The sequence below is a fragment of the Urocitellus parryii genome, chromosome 2 (assembly GCF_045843805.1).
Source record: "Urocitellus parryii isolate mUroPar1 chromosome 2, mUroPar1.hap1, whole genome shotgun sequence".
NCBI lineage: Eukaryota > Metazoa > Chordata > Mammalia > Rodentia > Sciuridae > Urocitellus > Urocitellus parryii.
Window position 1 is genome coordinate 136,893,503 of NC_135532.1, and position 21,540 is coordinate 136,915,042.

The 21,540-nt window shown below is 39.0% G+C and overlaps 1 pseudogene; it reads left to right on the forward strand.

Annotated features, from left to right (window-relative positions):
* Window positions 1-2,177: 2,177 nt before the first annotated feature.
* On the forward strand, window positions 2,178-2,809 carry LOC113178745 (E3 ubiquitin-protein ligase RNF4 pseudogene; annotated as a pseudogene).
* Window positions 2,810-21,540: the final 18,731 nt, after the last annotated feature.

The window sequence follows — 21,540 nt, forward strand, 5'->3', positions numbered from 1 at the left end:
CATGAAGGATGGTTCACTGTAACAATTTGCATAACAAATGCACTTCACTAGAAACTGTATAACAGCACCCAGTGTTCCAAACTCATGAATATTTTGAGTAGTTAAGTAGAGCACGGAATGTAAATAGAAGGAGGAAAAAAAAAATACTTTTGCTAAAGCTTATCTGTAAACAGAAGACTTAAGAGTTTGCATCTGGGTTTTCCTGCTATTTAATTCCTTAGCATGTTGCATCTTTAAGCATATATATATATTTACATATATATAAAGTTTTAAAGCAATTTGTAAAATCAACAGATAGCCATCTGAGCTAAACAGGTTATTTAGTATTCTGGTCCTAATGGGTTAAGGGCTTCAAGTGGAATACTCGGATCATACGCATTAATTTTATCCCTGACATGAGATCTGGCAATGCTCAGCTCACATATTCTTGCAAATTACTGGAAATACCACATTCCCATGAGACAACGTGGCGGCTATGAAATTAAGTAGTGTAAGCTAGAGATTCCAACAGTTACATTAAACAAACACACCTCCAGCAAATTCCTCTGCCCCTATTCATGCAAATGGAATAGTCTTGACTACTAAGCAGTAAGGTAGTTCTCCACATTCAAAATGGCAAAATAACCCAACTCACAAGCTTTGTTTTACTATAGTTTCAGGGTCTTCTCTCCTCTCTTTAAGGGAGGTCGGGAACAGAGACACATAGTCAGGGAAAGTCCTTTCCAAGTGAGGCACTAGTCAGAAGAGGCATTGGCCAGATTCAGGTAAATTTGATATGACTGTTAATAACTATGGAATTTACTTATAATGTAGAAGCTGAAAAGATTTCTTTAAAAAAAAAATTTTCATGCGTGCCATTGCTAGATTTTTCACTGAATTGTTCTTTCTAATAGAGTCCTCCAGTTAAGTAAAACAAGAGTGATTTTAGCTTTTATCATTTTTTCAGACAGAAAGATAAACCTTTTTAAATAGCAATATCTAGGCCAGAATTTCTATTTTGCTTTTAGTTGCTTTCTGAACATTCTGGTTTTCAGGGATCTCATCAGAACTTACTCCCTCTTTGGACTTTGCTGCCCCAGTTGGAAATCCCAGTTCTCACCCTTTCTTTCCTGGATCATTGTTTCCATTGTCTGCAGTTTTTCTGTACTATTCTCAACTGAGGCTACTTTTCTGCTCTTCTCTATTTGGAGGATTTAGTTCCCACCCAACCACACTCATTTGCTCACCCTCTTCACCTTCCCCGTGAAGTCCACAGCCACCCAAAGGCAAAACACCAGTCCTCTCAGGACACCCAGTAGAAGAGCCTCCAGAATTTTTTAGGAAAAGGGTGAATTAAATGTGATCGTGTGCTTTGAACTTGAAGCTATCATTGCAGCAAATATCAAATATCAAAAACAAAAGGGAAGCTGGTAGATATTATGAAGGTTACCCTACAATCCCACATTCTCCCTGCTGAAATCTCCCAAGAACCTAATTCAATTCACCAGCAGATTGCACACCAGCCGCCTGCCACTTGGAAGGCTAAAACCATCCTTCCTGTCTCTATTATCCCCCGTCTCTTTGTGATGTTAATTAACTTCAGGGAGTCTGGAGCTCTGGAGAAAGAAGATTGATCAGCACCCAGGAGACAGGAGATTCTAAATTGAAAGAATCCCTACTGTAAGGAAGGGAAAGGTTTAAGATTAAGAATGATCTTCAACACTGGCAAAATTTGAGAATGGCTTTTAATTCATTTGCATCCGCTCCATGTAGACAGAAACTTTCAGAGAAAGTGCCTCTGTTTAGTCATCTGCATAAGGGAATAGCATACATACCTACTGTGTGGAGCTTCCAAAGGATCAAATGAAATAGTACCTAAGAACTTCTAGTAGCATAAACACTAAAAACTCAATTTTACTGTATTAAAATTGAATCCAGTCATTTTCCTTCCCTTGCATTCATAAAATCTATTCCCTAATAAGATGTTTATTGAGGGAGTCTTGCTTGAGCGGGTCTCCTTATGGGCTTGCAAAGGTGCTTTCTCTTGCTAGTGTGTTGGCAGTAGCACCTGCTGGACTAGCCCAACCCTGGGCAGGGCTCAAAGATACTGAAATCTGCCTGGCTCCAAATTCTTTGTAAGTCAGAGGATGAGTAACCAGCGGGCATGAGAGGCTGAATATTCTGCTTTACTACAAACCTGGGTAGAGATCATGTCCCTTTCTGTAGGTTGGAGCCAAGGAGCATAATGAGTACAAGAAAGCGTTGTGGTGGAAAGTAAGTTCTAGACAGGCCCAGAAGAGAACCCAGGAAGCAGCCTCCACCTCTGAGATTTCCTTGGAAGCAGAACCTAGAGAACTCGTGGAAACTGCTGGAGATGAAATCGTGGACCTCACCTGTGAGTCTTTAGAGCCTGTGGTGGTGAACCTGACTCCCAATGACTCTGTTGTGATTGTTGACGAAGGAGAAGGCCCAAGAGGAATGCAGGAGGCTGCGCCAAGACCATGCCAACAGCTGCGTGGTGGGCAGTGATGACGAGGAGTTGTCCAGGGACAGAGATGTGTATGGGACCACCCACACTCCCAGAAATGCCAGGGAGGAAAGGGCCACAGGGCTCAGACCCTCTGGTACTGTCAGTTGTCCCATCTGCATGCAGATACTCAGAGACTGTGCACGATGAACATCTCATTGTCTCTACAGAGTGTGGCCATGTCTTCTGTAGCCAGTGTCTCCGTGATTCCCTAAAGAATGCTAATATTTGCCCAACTTGTAGGAAACAGATCAACCACAAACAGTACCACCCCATTTATATATGAAGTTTCAGAGCTGCTCAGGAAAGACAATGGACAGACAGCCCGGCTGGGTTCTTCACGTGGTATCTGCCTCCAATTTCCTGAGCTCAAAAAGACTGTTTCAAGGGCTGGGGTGGTGGCTCAGTGGTAGAGTACTCACCTAGCATGCATGAGGCACTGGGTTCAATCCTCAGCACCATATAAATGTAAAATAAAAAGATATTGTGTCCATCTAAAACTAAAAAAATAAATTTAAAAAAAAAAGACTGTTTCAAAACCAACATCGGGTATATAAACTTCTCTTTTGTTTCCAATCCCCACTTAGATCCTTTTGTAATCTGGTTTGATGCTCTGGAGCTGGACCAGGGGCCCTCCCCATCTGGCTCCATATCACTGCTCCTCTGGGGTAGTTTCATCCCAGAGTAGGAGAAAGGGTCAGGACATTGGAGTTAAAAATTGTGGTTCCACTTTTCTGGGTCTACGTTCGCCAAGAAGTTTCCCTGTCTGGAAAGCTTGTCCCATCTCTCCCAAGTGCACAACCTTCCCAGGCACCTGTCAGTTGACCCGTCTATCTACCACACAGTAACCGAACCAGACCCAGTCCACTCGGCCAAGGGGTTCCAGGTGCAGCAGTGACTCCCTGGAAATCCCAACCACTGGATCTCCCCCCAACCCCTGGGATTCTGCCTGTACCTTGTAATTGATCTGCAGTTTTTTTTTTTTTTTTTTTTTTTTTGGCAAATCAAGAACCTCTGCAGGGCAATCTCCTGTTTCCAAAAACAAAAGTGCAACAAAGCCCGTTCTTTACTACTTTATAGTAGCCCAGGAGATGGAGCACTGTTAGTGTCCTCCTCAGAGCTCGAATGTCACCTGTGGAGCAGTGCCCATCCCATCCCGTCTCCGCTCACCAACTGTTCTCAGGAACCTCACCTGTGCCCCAAAGTTCTCCACCTGGCACAGGACATTCCAGGTTCAATAGAGCAGGCAAATATTTGGTGTCTTCTCTTTTCTGATAAAATCTGTCCTGAGTTGGCCATGTGCCCTCTAGTCCTCAGTTCCTCAGTTCCCACTGCCTAGGTCTGCCCAAGCGTAGATACCAGGAGGTGGTGGCAGTGATTGTGGTCTTATCAGCCACTCACTTCCCTGCTTTTGCCCACGTCGCTGGCGCCCCTGTTTCAAAGACGTTGGCCCACCACACCTGGTCCTGACTTGGCTTCTCTCTCTCTCCCACTGTCCATATTTACAATTTCAGAAGCTGCTCTTCTGGCCAGCTGGTCTGTGATCCTCTGGGCTTTTGACTGTTCTGTAGGTTTGGTTGTCAGAGCATGGTGGTGGCTCTTTCTCTGCAAGGACCTGATGACAACCATGACAACCCTAGGGAGACTTCGGGTTCTCTGGGAGGCAACAAGGTGATCCAGACTGTCCCTGAGACACTGGGGGTGACTCGCAGGGGCGGGGCCTCACGTGCAGAACAGGCCATCCTCTGCTGCCACACCCTCCTTCAATGGCTTCAAGCCAAACCAACAGCCTTCCTGGAGGGAAAGGGACCTTTCTGGCTTTGCTAGCAGTAACTGACCTTCAGTGCACTCTCCTGAAGGACCAGGGACTCCGCCCAGTGTTCACTTTAGATGGAGCTGAAGGAGCGTCCTTCTTCTATGTGAAGGAAAGGGTTCATCCCTCACTCTGACTTCCCAGCCTGGCTCACTTCCAGTTAGTTAGAATGAGAGTCATGATTTTCCTCATGGAGTTTAAGAGGGTGGAAGCTTCTGTGCTGACCCTAGTGCTGCATGCCTGCCTCCCACTGGACATCATGGCCATGAAGTCCCCTCTGGGCTCACAGAAGTGCTCTTTGTTAGGTTGTAGTGACATCAGACTTCAAGGGTCAAGGCAACCACGAAGCTGTCAACCCATAGAGGTGGTGACACCCATTTAAAATTTTCTTTGTATTTTTTTCCTTAAAACACAACTTATGTGATAGTTTATATGTGATAGTTTACTTCATCCTAAATTAAATTGGGGAAAAAAGTGTGTTTATTTTCTACTAATGAGAAACTGCTAATTAGGAAAAGACTGGTATGGGAGTCAAAGTCCTTTTCCTCATTGTACATAGTTCAGCTCTTTCTTGGTTACATTGAAACTGTATCCATGGACATCAGTCTGTTTTGGACTCCTCAGCTAGTGTTAAAGATGTAAATAAAACCATTAATTTGGACAAAAGAAAATAAAGATGTTTATTAAAGTTAAATATATGCAAAGCAGATTAGAATTCTTTTTTTATGTCTTACTACAATTTGTTTATTTTTTATTTTTTTATTTATATATGACAGCAGAATGCATTGCAATTCTTATTACACATACAGAACACAATTTTTCATATCTCTGGTTGTATACAAAGTATATCAGACCAATTTGTGTCTTCATACATGTACTTTGGATAATAATGTCCACCACATTCCACCATCATTAATAACCCCATACCCCCTTCCTACTCCCTCTGCCCTGTCTAGAGTTCATCTGTCCCTCCCACACTCCCTCTCCCTATCCCACTATGAATAAGTCTCCTTATATCAAAGAAAACACTTTGGCATTTGGTTTTTTGAAATTGGCTAACTTCACTTAGCATTATCTTCTCTAACTGCATTTACCTGCAAATGCCATGATTTTATTCTATTTTATTGCTGAGTAATATTCCATTGTGTATATATGCCACATTTTTAATCCATTCATCTACTTAAGGGCATCTAGGTTGGTTCCACAGTTTAGCTATTGTGAATTATGCTACTATAAACATTGATGTGGCTATGTCCCTGTAGTATGCTGTTTTTAAGTCCTTTGGATATAGACCAAGGAGAAGGATACCTGGGTCAAATGGTGGTTACATTCCCAATTTTCCAAGAAATCTCCATACTGCTTTCCATATTGGCTGCACCAATTTGCAGTCCCACCAGCAATGCATGAGTGTACCTTTTCCCCCCACATCCTTGCCAACACTTATTGTTGTTTGTCTTCATAATAGCTGCCATTCTGACTGGATTGAGATGAAATCTTAAGAGTAGTCATGATTTGTATTTCTCTAATTGCTAGAGATGTTGAACATTTTTTCATATATTTGTTGATTGATTGTATATCCTCTTCTGAGAAGCAGACACTTCAGGTCCTTGGCCCATTTATTGACTGGGTTTTTGTTATTTTGATGTTTAGCTTTTTGAGTTCTTTATATATCCTACAGATTAGTGCTCTATCTGATGTGTGAGGGGTAGAAATTTGCCCCCAAGATGTAGGCTCCCTATTCACCTCACAGATTATTGAGAATTCTTTCTTGAGAAATAGGCAACATTGTGGTAAGAATTTTAACCCTTCCTCTGTCATTTGCTGTTTTGAGAGCAATAACTCACTTTTATTGAGTTATTATTTTATTGAAAATAATGGTAATTCTTGGGTAAAACATGTACCTATGCAGAGCTCCTTCATAACCCAAAGCATCTATTTCTTGAAAGAGGCTGCTCTCAAATCTCAGTCATGGCTGGGTGCAGTGTTGCATTCTGTGATCCTAGGCACTGAGGAGGCTGAGGCAAGAGGATTGTAAGTTCAATGACAGACTCAGCAATTTAGCAAGAACCTGTCTCAAAATAAAAAATAAAAAAGTCTGGGGATGTGGCTCAGTGGTAGAGTGCCTTTCAGTTCATTTCCTAGTATCCCCACCATCACCAAAAAAAAAAAAAAAAAAGAAAAGAAAAGAAAAAATGCAGTCATGCTGTAAACTTAGGAAAAAGATGCCAGACGATGCTGAAAGAAATATCTCAACAGTAACTTGTTTTCGAATGGTTTCATAGCAAAATAAAAAACATAGTTTCCTTATTCTCCTTGCTTTCTAGCATGTGAGAAGCTGAAATAGCATTGGTTTTCACATCTCTCTTTCTCTGATCACTATGTATTGTCATCAAATATTAAAAAAAAAAAACTTTAAGTAATGTTTATAGTCACATCCCTCCGGGGTTTCAGAATTTTAAATATATAAAAGCAGCTGCCTGGGATCTAGCAGACAGGCATTAAAGGTGACATTTGCAAACATCATTGTTTCACTCCCAGTTCACAGGCATTTTGACAAGAAGAAAATACAAACCTTCACTCATTCCAGGGCAAACATTATGAAACTAAATGATTTACATGGTAATAGATAAAGGTTAAATTCCCATATTTCACAGCCTTTTTACCAACTTTGGTTGAACTTCTGAAATTTAACTACAGAAATCCTTGGTCTTTAATAGTATATATGAAACAAATGCTTCAATGATCACCTTTGAGGTCATAAGTTGTGTTTTTGTACACAAAAATGTGTAGATAGGAGGAATTGTTTGAAATGTAGAAATTAGTAAAAATGAACTATCAAGAAAGCAATATCTTGAATATTTTATTTGGCATTTCAATATATGCCAAATAAAACAATGATTCTTTCATTTTCACCAAAATCTCCTGTCATTAAAAATTAGGGTATGGCATTTCAATTAACCAAAAAAAGGGAGAAATGAACAATTTTACCATTCAAATCTCAGAATGACCAAAGGGAGAGCTTACTCCAATAGCAAGTTAGGGTGAGCAGATGGAATTGTGAAAATGAGAGATACATCTCTAAGAAAAATTTGAGTTAACTTTGGGGAGAATTAAAAAAGAAGTTAAGTTGAAGCTGATTTTTTTAAGCCAAATGGGAAAATCAGGGGTGGAGTGTTTTCTCTCATTTGTTGGAAACTAGAGAGGAAAAAGAGGGGATCTCATGAAAATAGAAGGGGGATAAATAGAGGAGAGGTAGGGGGTCAAGGAGGGCAGGGAAGAAGGGAAATGGGAAGAACAAGGAAATATCATTAACCAAATTATGCTATATGCATGTATAAATATGCCACAATGAATCCCACTACTATGTAGAGTTATAATGCACCAATATAAAAACATATAAAAATAAATAGAATGAAAACCAGAAGAGGAAGGGGAACAGGGTATGGAAGAGGAAAGGGAAGGGGGAAGTACTGAGGAAATAGTTGGAGCAAACTGTCATTTACATGTATGAGTATGTCACAATGAGCCCATTATTATGTAGAACTACAATGCATTAATAAAGACATTTAAAAGATTTAAGCTAATTTTCTATAACTTGGTCAGATCAGAATATTTACCTTTGCTAAGGGAAGCTGCTTATTGTTCAAGTTCCAGCTCCAGTTTTATGCCTATGGAAATGTCGCCGTTAGCTCAAAAGTCTCAACATCAATACTGTCATGCTGCAATAGAAACATTATATGTATGTCTCTTCTATAGACAGAGATGGATTGAATGTTAAGCTTACTTTTTAGACATGACACGTTTAGGAAATGACCTTAGATGAGACCCATTGCTTCAAGTAAGAATTTCTTCCCCAGTATTGGGGATGGACCCCAGGCCTTATACGTGGTGGGTGAGCACTCTACCACTGAGCTACATGCCAGCCCAAATGAGGAATTCTTGATCAATCAATCCCAAGATCCATGGCATTTGAGAAACAATTGTTTCAATTGACACAAGCATACAAATTATGTTGTAATGGCCTTACAACTGCTGTGGACTGTGTCTCTGGGAATTTTTATTTTGGGGGTACAAGTCTAAGCATGGTAAGAGAGTTGCAGTACAATTGTTTATATCCTATTTCTTTCTTCTTTCTTTTTCTAATAGATACAGGGCTTTAACAAGAAAAGTTCTTACCCCATGGTGCTTCAGTTGGAATACATTTACAAAATTAACTTTGAAAAAAAATTGGAGTTGATTAGTTACATTAGATATTCTGTCAACAAACCCAGCTCATCCTCATCAGTTATAATTAACACTGATGTTTGATGAGAGGTACACGTAAGAGCAGCAAGTTGACGTGCTGAACTGCCCCTCTAGGGATCTGGGTAAAGTCTGCTCTGTTTTCTTCAACTTGGAAAAAAAGTGTGTTTGCTCACTTTGGCCAAGTTGGCAAAAGAAATGTATGCCCAGCCACTAGTGGATAGAAGGCTGCCTAGTGCAAGTTGAGCAAACTTGGCAGACAGGTCTCAGTTTTCTCCAGGAACGGGATCTAAATGCTGGAATCCTGGCACTTACTTTAATGAAGTCAAATGCCAACCTAACCCATGCTTTTCATTACAATTCTTCAGCCCAAGAACATGAGAGAACATTTCTCAACAAGGGCAACAATAATTAAATTAGCATGCCCACTCGGCCTAAAATAATCCACTGGATGATAGAAAATGAAGCAGAGCTCGTTGTTGGATCACCCCGACTGGCAGGGAAGAAGATTCATTCTCGTGGATGGTGATGTTTCACTTCTCCTCGGCAGGCAACATCACCATCCACGAGACCAGGGGCCCCCAACTCATTTCCCAGCAAAAATGAACATGGCCTCTTATTCAACTCAGATTTGGAGAAAATTTACAAACCAGAGTGTTTTTACCACTGAATTCCTTGCCGTTCTCCAGAGAATGAGGGAGAGGAACAGGATCTAGTATCATAATTAGCATCTATGGTTCATCATTTTTCCTCCAGCCAGTCCTATAACCTCCAAAAGGGGCTCTCCTCTCTCACACTTGGACTTTCCTTTTAAACTCCGTCATTCTCATCAGCCTGCAAACATGTAAAGCCTTCCATGCAAGCTCACCTTCCTCTGTGTCTTAATGACACTCTTACTTCTTAATCCTTAGGCTCCTATTTCCACTCCATTGGCTCTATTAGAATTTCTGTCCCCACAACCCCACCCCCGCAAGTTAGACCCTCCATTCATGTTCTCTGGATCACATCTATGCTTTATCCTCTTCCTCCCTTCGCATCCTATACCTGCTAATCCTCTGAGTTCTCCCATCAGCCTTTTGGGTTTATCTTCCTCATCCTCTTAAATGTAGACTTACCCCCTGAGAGCAGGGGTGCAAGCCTGTAATCCCAGAGGCTTGGGAGGCCGAGGCAGGAGGATCTCAAGTTCAAAGCCAGGCTTAGGTAAAGTGAAGTGCTAAGCAACTCATTGAGACCCTGTTTCTAAATAAAATACAAAATAGGGCTGGGGATGTGGCTCAGTGGTTGAGTGCCCCTGAGTTCCATCCCCAGTACCCTCTCCCCCCCCAAAAAAATATATAAATATATATATTTACCCTAGTGGCACTCCAGCCTTTATCCTTCTTTTTCAGTTTTCTCCTTTGACAGTCCTTCTATTTCTACATGTGACCTCTGAAACAAATATTCATTTGCATACTCCCAAGGATCTATGGTAGAATTCAGACAGTAATATACAGAAGTGCGCTGATGTTCCTTGACTATAACTAATATTAAATCATATTCTTATATTAAGCCAAACAATTATTACCACTATCTATACACTTAGCTGTTCCTGAGGGTGGAACACTCCATTCCTTCTTTATGACAGTTCCCATGTTCTGAAGAGCAGCATGCTCAGTGTGAGTCACTCTGCTCAGCCACCATTTGTCCCAAGCCTCTGGGATTACAGCACTCACATGTTCCTTCACAAAGAAAAATCAAAGCAACAGGTATATCCCAGCACTTGCTGCCTAGCTCCACAGCTAGGGGAAGGGGAGTCTCCCCTCTGCAGGGATATGGTGAAAGAGAAAGTCCCGTAGCAAATTCTATCAGCCCAGAAATTGCAACCCTAGCTACTAGAAAGTTTCAAAAACACTGTTAGGCTTGTAGCCCCACCTGATAAGTAACCTGAAATTAATACTACAGAGTTGCCCTGGAAAAAAATTTCATATCATCTTCTAGCAAATCCCTGGGATGCTGTAGCCAGGAGCCATCTTGAGAAGGGACCTATTGTCTGAATTGGCATTGCTCCTGGGGTCAGAAAGCCCTGCACTGTCCCACCCTTGAGACCTCACATATATTTCACTGCCCTGGCACAGCAGGTAGATGCCTTGTAAACAAATTGTGGCTGAGCAGAGTGACTGACCCAAACACACTGCACATGCTGCACTTCAGAACATGAGAATGGCCATCAAGAAAGATTGGAATGTGCCATCCACAGGAAGCAGGGCATTGTGGCCCTCTGAGACCAGGGCCATTGCCAGTCATATGCAGATTCATGCTGGGGCCAGGACTGAGGGCAGTTGCCCACACAATTCTGACCACTCTTTCTCCCAATGCCATGTATGGTGCTTGTCACCAACAGGAAAGGGAAAAAATTGCTGACCCACTGCTGCTTAGCCCCAAAAGGGCATGCCTAGGCAGTCTTAAGCAATGTCACAACTCCAGCTGTCATCTGCTCCTAGAGTATCTGGCTTACGAAGGTCCAGAGAGAAACCTTTTCCAGCTCTGTATAAGTTCATCCTCGCTTGTTCCTGTGGACTTCAACTGAGAGGAGTTTTTTCCAGTTCCAGTTGAGACCCACTCCTGTCAGATCCCTGGAAGTTACTACACCTGGAAGTCAGAGGGAGAAAAGTCTTGGCCCTTACCCTGTCCTGGCTGTGTACAGTCAAGGAAGACCCTTGAAAGTAATTTTTTCCAACTTCAACCCTGACCCAACCCAGCTCAATCCCTGATGAGCACTACAGCTAAAAGAATGGAAAAGGGTGAGAACCCCTAGCCATCAGCCATCTCTAGGTATACACAGCAGGGGAAGACCTGAGGTTGTCCCCATCCCCTGAGTAGGAGCACCCACAGTAACATTAGAGAGGAATACTAATGTTACTGCTGCCAAAATGCCTACTAATTTCCACCACTGGCCTTCCCATGCTTTTTCTGATCAGGTACTACTAACAAGACCTTGTGATTCCTATCCCCACCCTTCCCTGTGAAACATCATAGCTTGCACCACTATCTGGTTGGAGGACAAGTGCTTCAGGGTCCCCACCACTATTAGTGTAGCCAGTGCCAAAGACTCTTACAAGTAACAGAGCCAATAGCAACAGTGACTGATGAAACCCCCATTCCCTGGTAAGGGTCACCTCCCATTGTAGGAGTAGCCATACATTCTGCTGTCTACACCTAACCTGCCTCAGCTGGTACAGTGTCCGACTCTTGTGTCACCCACAGATGCAATGAGTCTCTTAGACTCCAATACAGTTGCATTAGCCAGCTTTTTATCACTGTGACCAAAATACATGATAAGAATTACTTAGAGAACAAAAAGCTTATTTGGGGTCATGATTTCAGAAGTTCAGTACCTGCTGGACCAACTCCATTGCTCTGAGCCTATGGTGATGCAGAGCATTATGAAGGAAGGGTTTGGCATACCCTAAGTTGCTCAGCTTATAGTAGCTGGGAAGCAGAGGGTGGAGGGAGTCAGGGACAATATATACTCCCCAAGAGGATAGCCCCATAACCTACTTCTACTAGTCACATTCCATCTGTCTATAGTTACCACCAATGCTCCATTCAAATTATTAATCTATCAAAAACAGATTGATCCAATGGTGAGGTTACAACTTCCATAATCCACTAATGAAGTCAGCTCTGAGGATCCACTGACACCATTACAGCTCCTACAATCTAATCTTTTTACCTCTATTGAAAAGAGGGCTGAAGTTGGAAAAAATTGCCTCATGTTTGACTTCTCTTTTTGTTCTCTAAGTAATTCTTATCATGTATTTTAAAGCCAAACCATAATGACAAAATACACCTGTACCCAAACTCAGTAATCACTAAACAAAGAAGCTACAGGGAGATCACACTAAGGTGCTAAACTGGAAATAAACTCAACATTGAATAACAAATTCATACCCTAAGAAACACATTTAGTAGAAAGATGCCTGCTAAAAAGGCGACTCCATAAGAGTGGTAAAATAATCAACCCACCAGATGCACAAATCTTAACACAGAATGTTTTAGTTAACTTTCTGCCACTGTGATCAAAAGACCTGACAAGAACAATTTTAACAGAGAAAAATTTATTTGGGGCTCATGGTTTTAGAGGTCTTAGTCCCCAGATGGCTGACTCCATTGCTCTGGGCCCAAGGTGAGGCAGAACATCATGGCAGAGTGGCGTAGCAGAGGAAAGCAGCTCAGAACATTATGATCAAAAAGAGGACATAACCTAAATCTGGCTCCTCAGGGAAAACATCTAAACCCCAAAGACATACCCCAATGACCCACCTCCTCCAGCCATACCCTATCTACCTACATTTACCACCTAGTTAATTGCTATCAGCAAATTAATGCACTGATTAGATTAAGGCTGTCATACCCAATCATTTCACTTCTAAACTTTCTTTCATCGTCTCACACATGAGCTTTTGGGAGAGACCTAAAATATAAAACATAACACAGGAACACAAGAAATGTGAAAAAATAAGGTAATGTGATATCACCAAAAAATCATAACTCTCTAGATACAGATCCCAAAGAAAATTAAAATAGATAAAATTCCTGATAAAGAATTCAAAAGAATGGTTTCTAAAAGCTCAGAAGATCAGAAAGAATACAGATGAACAATTAAGTGAAACTAGGAAGACAATACAGGATATGAATGGGAAATTCAACAGAGATAGAGATTTTTTAAAAGAATCAAACAGAAATATTTTTTGAGAGAGAGAATTTTTTAATATTTATTTATTTATTTTTTTTAGTTTTTGGTGGACACACATTTTTATTTTATTTTTATGTGGTGCTGAGGATCGAACCCAGCGCCCCGCACATGCCAGGCGAGCACACTACCACTTGAGCCACATCCCCAGCCCCAAACAGAAATCTTATAAATGAAGAGCTTAATAAGTCAAATTTTAAGATTCAGCCAAAAGCCTCAACAATATACTAGATCAAGTGGAAGAAAAACTATTGGAACTTCAAGACAGGTCTTTTAAAATATTACTTTACGACAGGAAAAGAAATTTTTTAAAAAAAAAGGAGAAGAAGAAGAAGAAAGAAGACATTCAAGATCATTGTGACACCATTAAATAATCAAACATCTGCATAATTGGCATGTCCAAAGGCAAAAAAAAAAAAAAGTTAAGGACATAGAAAATCTATTACATGAAATAATAGCAGAAAAATTCCCTAATCTTGGGAAAGACACGGTATCTAGTCAGAGGAGGCTTATAGAACCTCAGATAGAGCTTCTCAGAAAAAATAAATCTTAATATTACATAGTGTCAAACTGTCAAAAATACAAAACAAAGAAAGAATTTTTAAATCTGAAAGAGTAAAGCTCCATGACACATTTAAGGGCAATCCCATTAGACTAACAGCAGATTTTTCAGAAGAAAACCTATAGTCAAGGAGAGAATGGGATGACATATTCCAAATTGCTGAAAGAAAAAAACTGTCAACCAAGATTACTATATCCAGCAAGTCTGTCCTTCATGAATGAAGAGGAAATAAGGACCTTCCAAGATAAGCAAAAAACTGAAAAATTCAGGGCCACCTACATTCTTATAAAAGATAAAAGTAGCCTTATAAAAATGCTTAAGGGAGTGTGATATCCAGAGGTGAAAGAAACATAACCACTATCATGATAGCATGTGGAAGTATAGATCTCACTAAAAGAGTGGATATGCAAAAGAAAAGTAAAAAAGAATCAGCACAAATTAAAACAACACTGAGAGTTCATCTCACTCCAGTCAGAATGGCACTTATCAAGAATATAAGTAACAATAAATGTTGGAGAGGATATGGGGCCAAGGCACACTCATACATTGTGGGTGGGACTGCAAATTGGAGCAGCCACTCTGGAAAGCAGTATGGAGATTCCTCAAAAAACTAGGAATGGAGATACCATTTGACCCAACTATCCCACTCCTCAGTATATACCCAAAAGACTTAAAATCAGCATTTTACAGTGACTCAGCCACATCAATATTTATAGTAGACCAATTCACAATAGCTAAGCTATTGTGCCACCAACCTAGATTCCCTTCAACAGACAAATGAATAAAGAAAATGTAGTATATCTACACAGTAGATTATTACTCAGCCATAAAGAAAAATGCCTTTGATATTTGCAAGTAAATGGATGGATCTGGAAACTATCCTCCTAAGTGAAATAAGCCAGTCCCCAAAAAAAGCCAAAGGTTGAATGTTTTCACTGATATGTGGAAGCTAATTCACAATAAAAGGGAAAGGGGGAAGAATATAGAGAGAGTAGATTAGAAAAAGGGGAATGAAGGGAATAAAGGGGGCATTGGAAAAGGAAGGACAAAGGAGTGAATCTGAAATAATTTTCCTACGTACTTACATGAATATACCATAGTGAATCCCACCAACATGCATATCCATAAGAATGGGGTACTAATTAGAATAAGTTATATTCGATGCTTGTACAAGTATGTCAAAATGAATTCCACTGTCATTTATAATTAAAAAGAACAAGTAAAATAAAAAAGAATCAAAATTGTCAATAAAATAAACTGCCAACCCATAAATATGAATAAGAGGGAGAAAAAGAACAAAAAATATACAAACAACTAGAAGAAAATCGATAAAATGACAGACATAGCGCTGTACCTTTCAATAATAACTCTGAATATAAATGAACTAAATTCTCCAACTAAAGTATGAAGAATAGCTTAATGGATTAAAAAAAAAAAAGACCCAAAAATATGCTGCCTACAGGAAGCTCACTTTACCACTAAAGACACATACTGACTATAAATGAATGGATGCAAAATGTTATTCCAAGCAAATGGAATCCTAAAGTGGGCAGTAATACATATATGCCAAAATACTTTTAGATAAAAATTATGCAAAGAGACAAAGAAGGTCACTACATAATGATCAAGGAATAAATTCATCAAGATGATGTAATGATTATAAATCTATTTGCACCTAAAGTCAATGCACCAAATTTTATACAATAAATGCTATTAGACTTAAAAGGGAGAGATATGATCCTTACAGAACATTCTGCCCCATACTTGAGAACACACATTCTTTTCATCAGTGCACACAACTTTATCTAGATCACAAATTAGGCCATGAAGCAAGTTTTAACAAATTCAGTAATAATGAACCCTATCCTACACTTTTCCTGATTTTCAATGGAATAAAACTAAAAGTCAATAACAAGAGAATCTTTAGATATGTTACAAATATATGGAGAATAAACCATATAATTTTCAACAAATGGGGTAATTGAGCAGGTCAGAAGGGTAAAAGAAAAAATTTCTTGAAACAAATGAAAATAAAATTCAACATTTCAAAATTTGGAGGATATAAAAAAGGAAGTACTAAAGGGAAGTTTATAGCAATGAATATCTACATTAAAAAAAAAAAAAATAGAAACCAGGCACAGTGGCACACACCGGGAATAATCCCAGCAGCTCAGTAGGTGAGGCAGGAGGCTTACAATGCCAGTCACAGCAACTTAGCAAATCCCTAAGCAACTTACTGAGACCTTGTTTCAACATTAAAAAAACAAACACAAAAAAGGACTGGGGGAAGTGGCTCAATGGTAAAGCACACCTGAGTTTAATTCCTAGTACCATTAAAATTAAAATTAAAAATAAAATAGAAAGATTTCAAATAAACAGCCTAAATCTGAAGGACTTGGAAAATCAAAACTGAACCAAATTCAAAATTGATATAAGGAAATAAATAATAAAGATTAGAGCAGAAATAAATAAAATAGAGTCTAATAACAATACAGGCGATCAATGAAACAAAAAGTTGGTTCTTTGAAAAGATAAACAAAAGTGACAAATTTTTAGTTAGACTAACCAGAGAGAGAAACCCAAACAAATAAAATTAGAAATGGGAAAAAAGGCATTATATTTGATACACAGAAATACAAATGATTATGAAAGATTACTATATGTTAATAAATTGGATAATCAAGAAGAAATACACAAATTCTAGACACATAGAATCTACCAAAATTCAACCAAGAGATATAAAAACCTAAATAGACTAATCAGAAACAATGAAATAAATCAATAATAAAAAGCCTACCAACAAAATAAAGCCTAAAACTGGATGGATTCACTATTGAATTTTACCATATTTTTATTTTTATTTATTTATTTTATTTTGAGAGAGAGAGAGAGAATCCTTTTTTTAGATGGACCCAACACAATGCCTTTATTTTTATGTGGTGCTGAGAATCGAACCCCAGTCGGTCCCGTGCTAGGCGAGCGTTCTACCGCTGAGCCACAATCCCAGCCCCCATATTTTTAAAGAAGAACAAACACCAATGCTTCTCAAAGTATTCCATAGAACCGAAAAGGGGACAACCCTGCCAAACTAATTCTACAAGGCCAGCACTCTACCTTAATACCAAAACCCAATACAAGCACAACAATAACAATAAAAACTATAGGATATAGGTGCAAAAACCCTCAACAAAATAATAGCAAATTAAATCAAAAAGATCATATTCCATGATCAAGTTGTTTCATTTCAGGGATGCAAAGATGTTTCAACATACGAAAACCAATAAATGTAATATGTCACAGGAACAGAATAAGGATAAAAATTATATGATCATCTCATATGATCAGATGCTGAAAAATCACTTGATAAGTTTTCACATCTATTCATGATAAAACCCTGAACAAATTAGGTATGGAAGGATCATACCCCAATATAATAAAGACTATGTATGACAAACCTATAGGCAACATCATACTGAACAGAGAAAAACTGAAAACATTTCCTTTAAGATCAAGAACAAAACAAAGGTATCACCACTCTTACTCAATTTTACAACTAGAAATTTTAGCCAGAGCAGTTAGGCAAGAGGGAGAAATAAAAGGAACATAAAGAGGAAAGGAGAAAAGTCAAATCCTTCCTGTGCACAGATGATAGGATTCTATACATAGAAAAAACTAAAGACTCCATCAAATTACTATGAGAAATGATAAATTTAATAAAGTAGCAGGATACACAATCAATATAAAAAATCAGTAGTTTTTCTGTATACCAATAACTCTGTTGAAAAAGAAATTATAAAAGCAACCCCATTCTCAGCCACAAAAGTACGTATGTACATGCATACATACCTAGAAACAAACTGAAGTAAAAGGCCTCCACAACAAAAATTATAAAACACTAATGAAAGTAATTGAATAAGACACTAAAAGGAAAAAAGACCTCCCATGTTCATGAATTGGAAGAATAGTGTACATGTCCATGGTACCAAAGCAATTACAGATTCAATGCAATCCCCATCAAAATACCAATGACATCCTTCACAGAATTGGGGGGGGGATTCCCAAAATTCACATGGAAACACAAAAGACCATGAATAGTCAAAGCAATCTTGAGCAAAAAGCAAAGCTGACACCTTCACAATACCTGATTTCAAGACATACTACAGAGCCTTAGTAAACACAGATACATAGATGGAATAGGGTAGAGAAAACATAAATAAACCCACACACCTACACCCCACTGATTCTCAACAAGGTTCCAAAGACATATTTTAGGGAAAGGGCTGTCTCTTTAACAAATGGTCCTAGGGAAACTGGGTATCCATTCAGAAGACTGAAATTTGACCACATCTTTCACCCTGGACAAAAAAACAACCAAAATGGACCAAAGGCCTTAATATAAGACATGAAACTCTGAAACTACTAGGTGAAAACATAGAGGAAACACTTTGACAATGATGTAGGCAATGATCTTATGGATAGGATCCCCAAAGCTTAGGAGACAGAACCATTTACAAATGAGATCTCATCAAACCACAAAACTTCTACATCCCAAAAGAAACCATCAACAGAGTGAAGAGACTGTCTACAGAAAGGAAGAAAATATTGTCAACTATTCTTCTAAAAGAGGGTTCATATCCAGAAAATATTAATAACTCAAAAAACAGCAATAAAAAAAGTAATCCAATTTAATAAACAGAGAAGTTGTCTGAGCAAAGACTTCTCAAAAGATGAAATACAGATGGCCAGCAAACATATGAAAAAATGCTCAGTATCACTAGCCATTAGGGAAATGCAAATCAAAACTATAATTAAATGCCATTTTACCCCCATTAGAGTGGCTATTATTATTATTACTAGAAGAAGGAGGAGGAGAGGAAAAAGAAGAGGAAGATAACAATGATGACGGAGAAATGTTGGCAAAGAATTGAGAAAAAGGAGCCATTACTCACTGTTGGAGGGAAAGTAAACTAGTAGAGCTGTCATGGAAAGTATGGAGGTTCCTCCAGAAACTGCATATACAATTTCCATATGATGCAGGCATCCCACTCCTGGGAAATGAAATCAGCATACATAAGAGATACCTGCATGCCCATGTTTATTGCAGCACTCTTCACAATAGCTAAGGTTTGGGATCTGCCTAGGTGTCCAGCAACAAATGAAAAGCTACTCAGAAATAATGTATATACACAATGGAATATTATTTGGCTATAAAGAAAATAAAACTTGTAATTCTCAGCAAAATAAATGGAACTGGAGAATATCATGTTAATCCAAATAAGACAGAGGCCGAAAGATGAATATTGCGTGTTCTCTTTCATAGATGGAAACCAAAAGAGAAAGTCAACCTGAAAGTAGAATAGTGATTAGCAGGGACTGGGAATAGTGCCTGCTGGGGGTGGGATGGAAGAGGGGGGTCAGGTAGTATTAGTGCACACTATAGGCATGTATGAAAATATGGTATACACAGTTCATGCATTTCAAAAAATATGTATTTCAAAAAATAAATAAATTTCATTGTGTTCTTTCTCCCTCAAAGATGATTTCTTTTCGTTTTAACTGAATACTTGTCAAGCTCAGTTGTAAAAGAAAGTCGGGAAACAAACATGTATATATTGAAAAATAAAGTAGAAAACGAAAATGAATGTTCAGATGAAGAGTAAGACTTCCAATAAAATTTGCTTTTATACCCCATCTCTCCCCTTCCCAATCAACTCTTTCACATCTTTGATATCATGTCCCCACAGGACTCTCATTCTATATTGAAAAATGAATTCTCATTTTCTCTCAAACTTGTTTCTACCTCCAGGGATCCTATTTCTGTTAGTAGCACCACTAGTCTAATAGTGACCCAGTATCGAAATCTAGTATTATGATTTCTTTCTGTCTTTGGTTGCTGGGTCCAAGCAGTTGCAAATGGTGCTCACCCTTTCATCAATTTTCTTATCTCATTTCTACCTTGATTACTCTTCTTCTAAGTTCCTACTTCTCTTTGCCTGAAGTATTGCAAGTGTCCTATATTTTTTGCTATCCATGTGTATAATATATACTTTCTTCATAATTTTTGTTTTCTCTCTCAAAAACTTCCTGCTTCCCAATAGCTGCTGCATTGGGGTGGAACTTCTTAGCCTGGCATACAAAATCATATCTTTTTTTGCTTCTATGTGCCAAAGTTCTCATGTTCTCACAAAAAAAAAAAAAAAACAACATTTCATCGGAGTCTAATGTTAACCTAAATATTTTTCACATGCATAAGGAAGGGGGAGTAAGAATTTAAATAGCTGTCTATATAAACACCTCCATAGGCAAAATTTAGATTTTTTAAATGCATTGTGGCCTTTTTCTGCAAGAGGGTGTCCTCCAACCCAGTGGTGGCATGTGTTAAGCAGGGTACATCATCTTCCACAAAAGCAAAGAAGGGTTCCATTTTACTCGGTCCGTCTCTCCATGAACAGCATTGTTGGTGACTCCCTTGGGCCACTTGGATTTCCATGTATGTGTATGTTTTTGCATCTGTGTGATCTCAGCAGGGATAAATGAACCTAAGATATTAAAATGTAATTTGTTCAGATCTTTGCCTTTGGGGTGAGCACTAAGATGCTGCCATCAGCCAGAAAATTTGTGATCTAATTTAGAAGCAGTGAGGCATGCTGTCTTTTCTCAGACACTTCACAAAGCTGCCCTGGGCCCCCACATTTCTACAGTTTTATGAAAGGTTTTCTTTCAAACTATAAACAGTGTTGATTTTTTTTCCTCTACCACCCCCTTCCCCCGCCCCTGCAAAAAAAATTCACTAAGTAAAGGCAGAGTAAGAACCATACTCTTTAGCTGTCACTCTGCCGAAATGCCATTGTGCACAAGTGACTTACCTTTAATCTCTCAGAGTCTGTGCTATCAAGACTCCCTGACCCTGACTGGCTTTTTACCTAGACTTTTTTGGAGGAGATCTCTCCCTGACACTTTACAGACCAAGTTCCATAGTCAGCAATTGAACTGGCTTTAAGCAAAGAATTCTAAATTGTTCATCGTCATCCTCTGAAAGATTTCTCACCCAAGCATCCTTCGGTTAAAATAGTCAGCTCTATCATTAAACCAAAATCAAGGAAGAGTTTTAGTTTTTCGATAGATGATTTTTACCAATATTAGTTCCTCTCTCATCTGAGCTTACAGACAGGTTGCTAGTGCTAGTTCATTGGCTTATTCGGTTTTTCCTTTGATTTCTTAGAAAAAGAAAACCAAATGCTGGGTTTTAAAGAAGAGTACTAGAAAAACAAAAAAGCATCAGGGGAAATTTCTGGACTTCTCTCTTAACCCAAAGCATAGTTAGGATAGAAGTGGAAGGTATTAGACTCGATTTTGTTTAAAAGACTTCAGCCTAGCGAGCATTTGGATTAAATCCAATTTAGGGAAGAACCAGGAGCTACAGAAGGATGAGTTGCTAAACATCCTAGAAGGATCTGAAAGATTTAGAATCCCTTTGGGGACTGAAAATGTCCTAATACTCTCCTGCTACCCACCAGGAAAATGGGGAAAGGAGCGGTTTTAATTTCATAAGTGAAATTGCATTGGGGATGTCACCATTTCATTTTTACACAACGTATTAGGCACACATCCAAAAAGAAAGTGAAAAACAAAACCTATATCCTCATTAACTTCAGAGTCATGTAACAGCACAGTGCTAGACTGGC